The 9,016-nt window shown below is 60.5% G+C and overlaps 4 non-coding genes across 4 annotated transcripts; all 4 read right to left on the bottom strand.

Moving 5' to 3' along the window:
• Positions 1–119, bottom strand: LOC138839249 (5S ribosomal RNA). The gene has a single exon (XR_011375935.1). It is a non-coding gene; the product is annotated as a 5S ribosomal RNA (ribosomal RNA).
• Positions 120–2,875: 2,756 nt separating this feature from the next.
• On the bottom strand, positions 2,876–2,994 carry LOC138839241 (5S ribosomal RNA). Its single transcript, XR_011375927.1, has one exon. It is a non-coding gene; the product is annotated as a 5S ribosomal RNA (ribosomal RNA).
• Positions 2,995–5,758: 2,764 nt separating this feature from the next.
• Positions 5,759–5,877, bottom strand: LOC138839242 (5S ribosomal RNA). Its single transcript, XR_011375928.1, has one exon. It is a non-coding gene; the product is annotated as a 5S ribosomal RNA (ribosomal RNA).
• A 2,761-nt stretch (positions 5,878–8,638) lies between these two features.
• On the bottom strand, positions 8,639–8,757 carry LOC138839243 (5S ribosomal RNA). The gene has a single exon (XR_011375929.1). It is a non-coding gene; the product is annotated as a 5S ribosomal RNA (ribosomal RNA).
• Between the last annotated feature and the right edge of the window lie 259 nt (positions 8,758–9,016).

The following is a 9,016-nucleotide window of genomic DNA, read 5'->3' on the forward strand; positions in this document are numbered from 1 at the left end:
AGCCTACAGCACCCGGTATTCCCAGGCGGTCTCCCATCCAAGTACTAACCAGGCCCGACCCTGCTTAGCTTCCGAGATCAGACGAGATCGGGCGCGTTCAGGGTGGTATGGCCGTAGACGCCTGCTGCCGCTGCGCGCAGCCCCAAATGCTGCTCGCCGCCTCTGCAGCCTCCGCTCTCCACACTCTCGCCAGCCTCTGCCTCTGCCTCTGCCTGCGGCTCTCGCCTCACACACACCTGCTGCGCCTGCCTGCCTGCCTGCTCGCGCACAACTGCATCGGAGCACGCTCGCACCAACGCACGGACCGCAGCCTCTGCCAGCAAGCCGAGCCTGCTGCTCTCGCCGCCAACCGCTCTCTCCCCCCTGACACCCAACCTTCCCCACACACGCACTAATGCCCACAAGGAGACCGGGCCGATTTCCCAGCGACTCACTGCCCTGCCATCCTACCCCGCACCCTGCCTGCGTCAGCCACGCACATTCAAGCGCTTAAGGCAAGTGCACTTGCAAGGCTCCCCACCTGTCTTCTCCGGCCGCCAGGCTACTAAGGGACCGCTTCCATCTCTCCGTGCATGCCTGTGCATTTGCCTGCTTCCCGATGCTTTGCATCTCACTGCGCTTGCCTCCCTCCCTCACCTCGCTTTGCCCTCACCGGCCGTGCACTGAGCAGAGGCCTGGGCTTTGCAGAGCATCGTGCAAGTCACCTCTCTAGTGCCGGTGCACAACCACCTAACCCAGAAACCTGGTCCACAACTGTCCTCAGGACAGGCCCATTCCTCACCCCACCAGGAACCCTCACCCAAACCCTCAACCCCATGGAGTAGGTCTACACCTAAGCTCAAACCTATCCCAAGTCTCACCCTAACCCCATCTTCCATACTGAAGTCGCACCTGACCCCTGTCCCCTACCTCTTCCCTAACCCTCACCTAACCCAAGCCTGAGGCCAATGCTGACCCCAATTCACAGCCAAAAGGTAAAGCCCAACCGAACCCCCGCCCTAACACCTAATTGGACCCTTCAGCCCGACCTCTGATCAAGACCTGCACAGCAGGTCTCTAGATCCCACCAGGGCCCCAACCCTGCAAGGAAAACGAGGGAGGACAGGACTCCCTTGGACGGTACATGGAATGGGAGGTCCCCAGTGTGGGAAAGCACGAGCGTGAGGCTGGTGCCTTGTCCTTTTTCTGTCCATCCAATCCAGCCTTGCCAGCCTCCTGAAACCACTGTGACTCTGTGTTTGCGCCAAGGGAGGGGTGATTCTCTCCCTAAACCAATTGCTTGCTAGTGATCTCTCTCTCTCTCTCTCTCTCTCTCTCTCGCATCCCACTCTCTCTCCCATCCCCCTTCTGTGTGTGTGTGTTTCCCCACTCTCTCTCTCTCTCTCTCTCTCTCTCTCTCTCTTTCTCTCTCTCTCTCTCTCTCTCTCTTTCTCTCTCTCTCTCTCTCTCTCTCTCTCTGTGTGCCTGCACCCAACTTAATTCCAGGCTTCACTAGATCCCACAGGGTGGGGCTGGCTTGCATACATTGGAGGTGGCCGCACAAGGCCCCCTGGGCCTCTGTCCTTCTGAGCACAGCCCACCTCCCAGGCCAACCCTCCCACCCCTGACCCGACTTCGTTGCAGGGACTGAGCATTCCAGCCCCGGTGGCCAACTGCTTCTTCTGACTGCCAGGCTTCTTCTTCACCTCGTGTCTTCTCAAGGCGGCAACTCCAACAGCTTCCAAGCCATCTCCCTTGTGCTTCCTAGGGTGTGTGTTGGGAAGACGGTGTGTATCTGCAGGCTCGTTGGGCTCCTTCCCCCAAGGATCCCAAACCAGTGGGGGTTCCTCTTCGCAACAGCAGCCCGCACCTCTCACCCTGCAAAATGGGATCCCACTTTGCAGTATGTGCTTCCCAGGGGAGACACTGTGTCCCAGCCCTCCTTCCTCCCCACTGCAGGTGTGTAGGCACCCACCGAGGCTCTGGAATCTCTCCGTCTAGTCTGCCTGCTGGATGTGCTGACAGCAGAGACTCCCCCTGGGGGCTGGTGCTCGGGCTTAGCAAGATGGCAGGCATAGCAGGAGCCTCAGCTTTCTAGTCAAGCGAATGGCTGGAGTGTGCTCTATGTTTCTCTGTGTCCCTCCTTCTCTTGGCTAGTATGTCCTGGCATTGAAGCTCAGGTTCTTCAGGCAGGCAGGCAGGCAGGCAGGCAGGCAGGCAGGAAAGGCTTTCTTGGAACACTTGAGCCAAGCCTCATTTCAGTGATTGCAATTCTTCTATTCAAGGAGTAGGCATCACACATAGAGAAGGTTGGGCAAAGCCACAAAGAAGTCCCTCAGGTACCCACCGGAAGTCATGCCAGGCAGTAGAGGGGCGGGTGGAGTGTCTGAGTGATGGGCGGGTACGGGTACGGGTCCGGTCGGGGAGCTGCTGGCCACAGGCTAGATGTGATTGCAGCCAGAAGCGAGAAACCAGTGAGCTAGGCAAGAGCGGTGGGGGGGGGGGGGGGGAGGGGGGTGGGTGTGAGTGCGCCACCGTGCGGAAGTGCAGGGTGTGGCACGGGCCTGCGGTGTGGTCAGAGTGTGTGGGGTGGGCAGGGGCTCCCTAGGCAGGGCTGTGAGCACGGTGGAGCTAGGGGTTGAGTGTGTGTGGAGCAGGTGATTGTGACTGTGAGGGAGTCAGCGTGGCAGGAAGGTGTGTGAGCATGTGTGGAGAAAGTGTGGAGAAGGCAGGCTGAGCGGTGCGGGCTGGGGTTGTGAAGAAGCCGACTAAGGTGGGCTGGCTTGGAGGAAAGAAGAGGGCAGGGGTGTGGAGGGGGGCGGAGGAGGCAGTAGGCCTGGGGTGGGCGTGGAGAGGTGGAAGGGCGGGGCGGGCCCCCGGGCCGGGTGGAGGCAAAAGCCTACAGCACCCGGTATTCCCAGGCGGTCTCCCATCCAAGTACTAACCAGGCCCGACCCTGCTTAGCTTCCGAGATCAGACGAGATCGGGCGCGTTCAGGGTGGTATGGCCGTAGACGCCTGCTGCCGCTGCGCGCAGCCCCAAATGCTGCTCGCCGCCTCTGCAGCCTCCGCTCTCCACACTCTCGCCAGCCTCTGCCTCTGCCTCTGCCTGCGGCTCTCGCCTCACACACACCTGCTGCGCCTGCCTGCCTGCCTGCTCGCGCACAACTGCATCGGAGCACGCTCGCACCAACGCACGGACCGCAGCCTCTGCCAGCAAGCCGAGCCTGCTGCTCTCGCCGCCAACCGCTCTCTCCCCCCTGACACCCAACCTTCCCCACACACGCACTAATGCCCACAAGGAGACCGGGCCGATTTCCCAGCGACTCACGGCCCTGCCATCCTACCCCGCACCCTGCCTGCGTCAGCCACGCACATTCAAGCGCTTAAGGCAAGTGCACTTGCAAGGCTCCCCACCTGTCTTCTCCGGCCGCCAGGCTACTAAGGGACCGCTTCCATCTCTCCGTGCATGCCTGTGCATTTGCCTGCTTCCCGATGCTTTGCATCTCACTGCGCTTGCCTCCCTCCCTCACCTCGCTTTGCCCTCACCGGCCGTGCACTGAGCAGAGGCCTGGGCTTTGCAGAGCATCGTGCAAGTCACCTCTCTAGTGCCGGTGCACAACCACCTAACCCAGAAACCTGGTCCACAACTGTCCTCAGGACAGGCCCATTCCTCACCCCACCAGGAACCCTCACCCAAACCCTCAACCCCATGGAGTAGGTCTACACCTAAGCTCAAACCTATCCCAAGTCTCACCCTAACCCCATCTTCCATACTGAAGTCGCACCTGACCCCTGTCCCCTACCTCTTCCCTAACCCTCACCTAACCCAAGCCTGAGGCCAATGCTGACCCCAATTCACAGCCAAAAGGTAAAGCCCAACCGAACCCCCGCCCTAACACCTAATTGGACCCTTCAGCCCGACCTCTGATCAAGACCTGCACAGCAGGTCTCTAGATCCCACCAGGGCCCCAACCCTGCAAGGAAAACGAGGGAGGACAGGACTCCCTTGGACGGTACATGGAATGGGAGGTCCCCAGTGTGGGAAAGCACGAGCGTGAGGCTGGTGCCTTGTCCTTTTTCTGTCCATCCAATCCAGCCTTGCCAGCCTCCTGAAACCACTGTGACTCTGTGTTTGCGCCAAGGGAGGGGTGATTCTCTCCCTAAACCAATTGCTTGCTAGTGATCTCTCTCTCTCTCTCTCTCTCTCTCTCTCTCTCTCTCGCATCCCACTCTCTCTCCCATCCCCCTTCTGTGTGTGTGTGTTTCCCCACTCTCTCTCTCTCTCTCTCTCTCTCTCTCTTTCTCTCTCTCTCTCTCTCTCTCTCTTCTCTCTCTCTCTCTCTCTCTCTCTCTCTGTGTGCCTGCACCCAACTTAATTCCAGGCTTCACTAGATCCCACAGGGTGGGGCTGGCTTGCATACATTGGAGGTGGCCGCACAAGGCCCCCTGGGCCTCTGTCCTTCTGAGCACAGCCCACCTCCCAGGCCAACCCTCCCACCCCTGACCCGACTTCGTTGCAGGGACTGAGCATTCCAGCCCCGGTGGCCAACTGCTTCTTCTGACTGCCAGGCTTCTTCTTCACCTCGTGTCTTCTCAAGGCGGCAACTCCAACAGCTTCCAAGCCATCTCCCTTGTGCTTCCTAGGGTGTGTGTTGGGAAGACGGTGTGTATCTGCAGGCTCGTTGGGCTCCTTCCCCCAAGGATCCCAAACCAGTGGGGGTTCCTCTTCGCAACAGCAGCCCGCACCTCTCACCCTGCAAAATGGGATCCCACTTTGCAGTATGTGCTTCCCAGGGGAGACACTGTGTCCCAGCCCTCCTTCCTCCCCACTGCAGGTGTGTAGGCACCCACCGAGGCTCTGGAATCTCTCCGTCTAGTCTGCCTGCTGGATGTGCTGACAGCAGAGACTCCCCCTGGGGGCTGGTGCTCGGGCTTAGCAAGATGGCAGGCATAGCAGGAGCCTCAGCTTTCTAGTCAAGCGAATGGCTGGAGTGTGCTCTATGTTTCTCTGTGTCCCTCCTTCTCTTGGCTAGTATGTCCTGGCATTGAAGCTCAGGTTCTTCAGGCAGGCAGGCAGGCAGGCAGGCAGGCAGGCAGGAAAGGCTTTCTTGGAACACTTGAGCCAAGCCTCATTTCAGTGATTGCAATTCTTCTATTCAAGGAGTAGGCATCACACATAGAGAAGGTTGGGCAAAGCCACAAAGAAGTCCCTCAGGTACCCACCGGAAGTCATGCCAGGCAGTAGAGGGGCGGGTGGAGTGTCTGAGTGATGGGCGGGTACGGGTACGGGTCCGGTCGGGGAGCTGCTGGCCACAGGCTAGATGTGATTGCAGCCAGAAGCGAGAAACCAGTGAGCTAGGCAAGAGCGGTGGGGGGGGGGGGGGGGGGGGGAGGGGGGTGGGTGTGAGTGCGCCACCGTGCGGAAGTGCAGGGTGTGGCACGGGCCTGCGGTGTGGTCAGAGTGTGTGGGGTGGGCAGGGGCTCCCTAGGCAGGGCTGTGAGCACGGTGGAGCTAGGGGTTGAGTGTGTGTGGAGCAGGTGATTGTGACTATGAGGGAGTCAGCGTGGCAGGAAGGTGTGTGAGCATGTGTGGAGAAAGTGTGGAGAAGGCAGGCTGAGCGGTGCGGGCTGGGTTTGTGAAGAAGCCGACTAAGGTGGGCTGGCTTGGAGGAAAGAAGAGGGCAGGGGTGTGGAGGGGGGCGGAGGAGGCAGTAGGCCTGGGGTGGGCGTGGAGAGGTGGAAGGGCGGGGCGGGCCCCCGGGCCGGGTGGAGGCAAAAGCCTACAGCACCCGGTATTCCCAGGCGGTCTCCCATCCAAGTACTAACCAGGCCCGACCCTGCTTAGCTTCCGAGATCAGACGAGATCGGGCGCGTTCAGGGTGGTATGGCCGTAGACGCCTGCTGCCGCTGCGCGCAGCCCCAAATGCTGCTCGCCGCCTCTGCAGCCTCCGCTCTCCACACTCTCGCCAGCCTCTGCCTCTGCCTCTGCCTGCGGCTCTCGCCTCACACACACCTGCTGCGCCTGCCTGCCTGCCTGCTCGCGCACAACTGCATCGGAGCACGCTCGCACCAACGCACGGACCGCAGCCTCTGCCAGCAAGCCGAGCCTGCTGCTCTCGCCGCCAACCGCTCTCTCCCCCCTGACACCCAACCTTCCCCACACACGCACTAATGCCCACAAGGAGACCGGGCCGATTTCCCAGCGACTCACTGCCCTGCCATCCTACCCCGCACCCTGCCTGCGTCAGCCACGCACATTCAAGCGCTTAAGGCAAGTGCACTTGCAAGGCTCCCCACCTGTCTTCTCCGGCCGCCAGGCTACTAAGGGACCGCTTCCATCTCTCCGTGCATGCCTGTGCATTTGCCTGCTTCCCGATGCTTTGCATCTCACTGCGCTTGCCTCCCTCCCTCACCTCGCTTTGCCCTCACCGGCCGTGCACTGAGCAGAGGCCTGGGCTTTGCAGAGCATCGTGCAAGTCACCTCTCTAGTGCCGGTGCACAACCACCTAACCCAGAAACCTGGTCCACAACTGTCCTCAGGACAGGCCCATTCCTCACCCCACCAGGAACCCTCACCCAAACCCTCAACCCCATGGAGTAGGTCTACACCTAAGCTCAAACCTATCCCAAGTCTCACCCTAACCCCATCTTCCATACTGAAGTCGCACCTGACCCCTGTCCCCTACCTCTTCCCTAACCCTCACCTAACCCAAGCCTGAGGCCAATGCTGACCCCAATTCACAGCCAAAAGGTAAAGCCCAACCGAACCCCCGCCCTAACACCTAATTGGACCCTTCAGCCCGACCTCTGATCAAGACCTGCACAGCAGGTCTCTAGATCCCACCAGGGCCCCAACCCTGCAAGGAAAACGAGGGAGGACAGGACTCCCTTGGACGGTACATGGAATGGGAGGTCCCCAGTGTGGGAAAGCACAAGCGTGAGGCTGGTGCCTTGTCCTTTTTCTGTCCATCCAATCCAGCCTTGCCAGCCTCCTGAAACCACTGTGACTCTGTGTTTGCGCCAAGGGAGGGGTGATTCTCTCCCTAAACCAATTGCTTGCTAGTGATCTCTCTCTCTCTCTCTCTCTCTCTCTCTCTCGCATCCCACTCTCTCTCCCATCCCCCTTCTGTGTGTGTGTGTTTCCCCACTCTCTCTCTCTCTCTCTCTCTCTCTCTCTCTCTTTCTCTCTCTCTCTCTCTCTCTTTCTCTCTCTCTCTCTCTCTCTCTCTCTCTCTCTCTGTGTGCCTGCACCCAACTTAATTCCAGGCTTCACTAGATCCCACAGGGTGGGGCTGGCTTGCATACATTGGAGGTGGCCGCACAAGGCCCCCTGGGCCTCTGTCCTTCTGAGCACAGCCCACCTCCCAGGCCAACCCTCCCACCCCTGACCCGACTTCGTTGCAGGGACTGAGCATTCCAGCCCCGGTGGCCAACTGCTTCTTCTGACTGCCAGGCTTCTTCTTCACCTCGTGTCTTCTCAAGGCGGCAACTCCAACAGCTTCCAAGCCATCTCCCTTGTGCTTCCTAGGGTGTGTGTTGGGAAGACGGTGTGTATCTGCAGGCTCGTTGGGCTCCTTCCCCCAAGGATCCCAAACCAGTGGGGGTTCCTCTTCGCAACAGCAGCCCGCACCTCTCACCCTGCAAAATGGGATCCCACTTTGCAGTATGTGCTTCCCAGGGGAGACACTGTGTCCCAGCCCTCCTTCCTCCCCACTGCAGGTGTGTAGGCACCCACCGAGGCTCTGGAATCTCTCCGTCTAGTCTGCCTGCTGGATGTGCTGACAGCAGAGACTCCCCCTGGGGGCTGGTGCTCGGGCTTAGCAAGATGGCAGGCATAGCAGGAGCCTCAGCTTTCTAGTCAAGCGAATGGCTGGAGTGTGCTCTATGTTTCTCTGTGTCCCTCCTTCTCTTGGCTAGTATGTCCTGGCATTGAAGCTCAGGTTCTTCAGGCAGGCAGGCAGGCAGGCAGGCAGGCAGGAAAGGCTTTCTTGGAACACTTGAGCCAAGCCTCATTTCAGTGATTGCAATTCTTCTATTCAAGGAGTAGGCATCACACATAGAGAAGGTTGGGCAAAGCCACAAAGAAGTCCCTCAGGTACCCACCGGAAGTCATGCCAGGCAGTAGAGGGGCGGGTGGAGTGTCTGAGTGATGGGCGGGTACGGGTACGGGTCCGGTCGGGGAGCTGCTGGCCACAGGCTAGATGTGATTGCAGCCAGAAGCGAGAAACCAGTGAGCTAGGCAAGAGCGGTGGGGGGGGGGGGGGGGGGGGAGGGGGGGTGGGTGTGAGTGCGCCACCGTGCGGAAGTGCAGGGTGTGGCACGGGCCTGCGGTGTGGTCAGAGTGTGTGGGGTGGGCAGGGGCTCCCTAGGCAGGGCTGTGAGCACGGTGGAGCTAGGGGTTGAGTGTGTGTGGAGCAGGTGATTGTGACTGTGAGGGAGTCAGCGTGGCAGGAAGGTGTGTGAGCATGTGTGGAGAAAGTGTGGAGAAGGCAGGCTGAGCGGTGCGGGCTGGGGTTGTGAAGAAGCCGACTAAGGTGGGCTGGCTTGGAGGAAAGAAGAGGGCAGGGGTGTGGAGGGGGGCGGAGGAGGCAGTAGGCCTGGGGTGGGCGTGGAGAGGTGGAAGGGCGGGGCGGGCCCCCGGGCCGGGTGGAGGCAAAAGCCTACAGCACCCGGTATTCCCAGGCGGTCTCCCATCCAAGTACTAACCAGGCCCGACCCTGCTTAGCTTCCGAGATCAGACGAGATCGGGCGCGTTCAGGGTGGTATGGCCGTAGACGCCTGCTGCCGCTGCGCGCAGCCCCAAATGCTGCTCGCCGCCTCTGCAGCCTCCGCTCTCCACACTCTCGCCAGCCTCTGCCTCTGCCTCTGCCTGCGGCTCTCGCCTCACACACACCTGCTGCGCCTGCCTGCCTGCCTGCTCGCGCACAACTGCATCGGAGCACGCTCGCACCAACGCACGGACCGCAGCCTCTGCCAGCAAGCCGAGCCTGCTGCTCTCGCCGCCAACCGCTCTCTCCCCCCTGACACCCAACCTT

The sequence above is a fragment of the Dipodomys merriami genome, unplaced genomic scaffold (assembly GCF_024711535.1).
Source record: "Dipodomys merriami isolate MVZ:Mamm:240054 unplaced genomic scaffold, mDipMer1.0.p SCAF_2993, whole genome shotgun sequence".
Classification (NCBI taxonomy): domain Eukaryota; kingdom Metazoa; phylum Chordata; class Mammalia; order Rodentia; family Heteromyidae; genus Dipodomys; species Dipodomys merriami.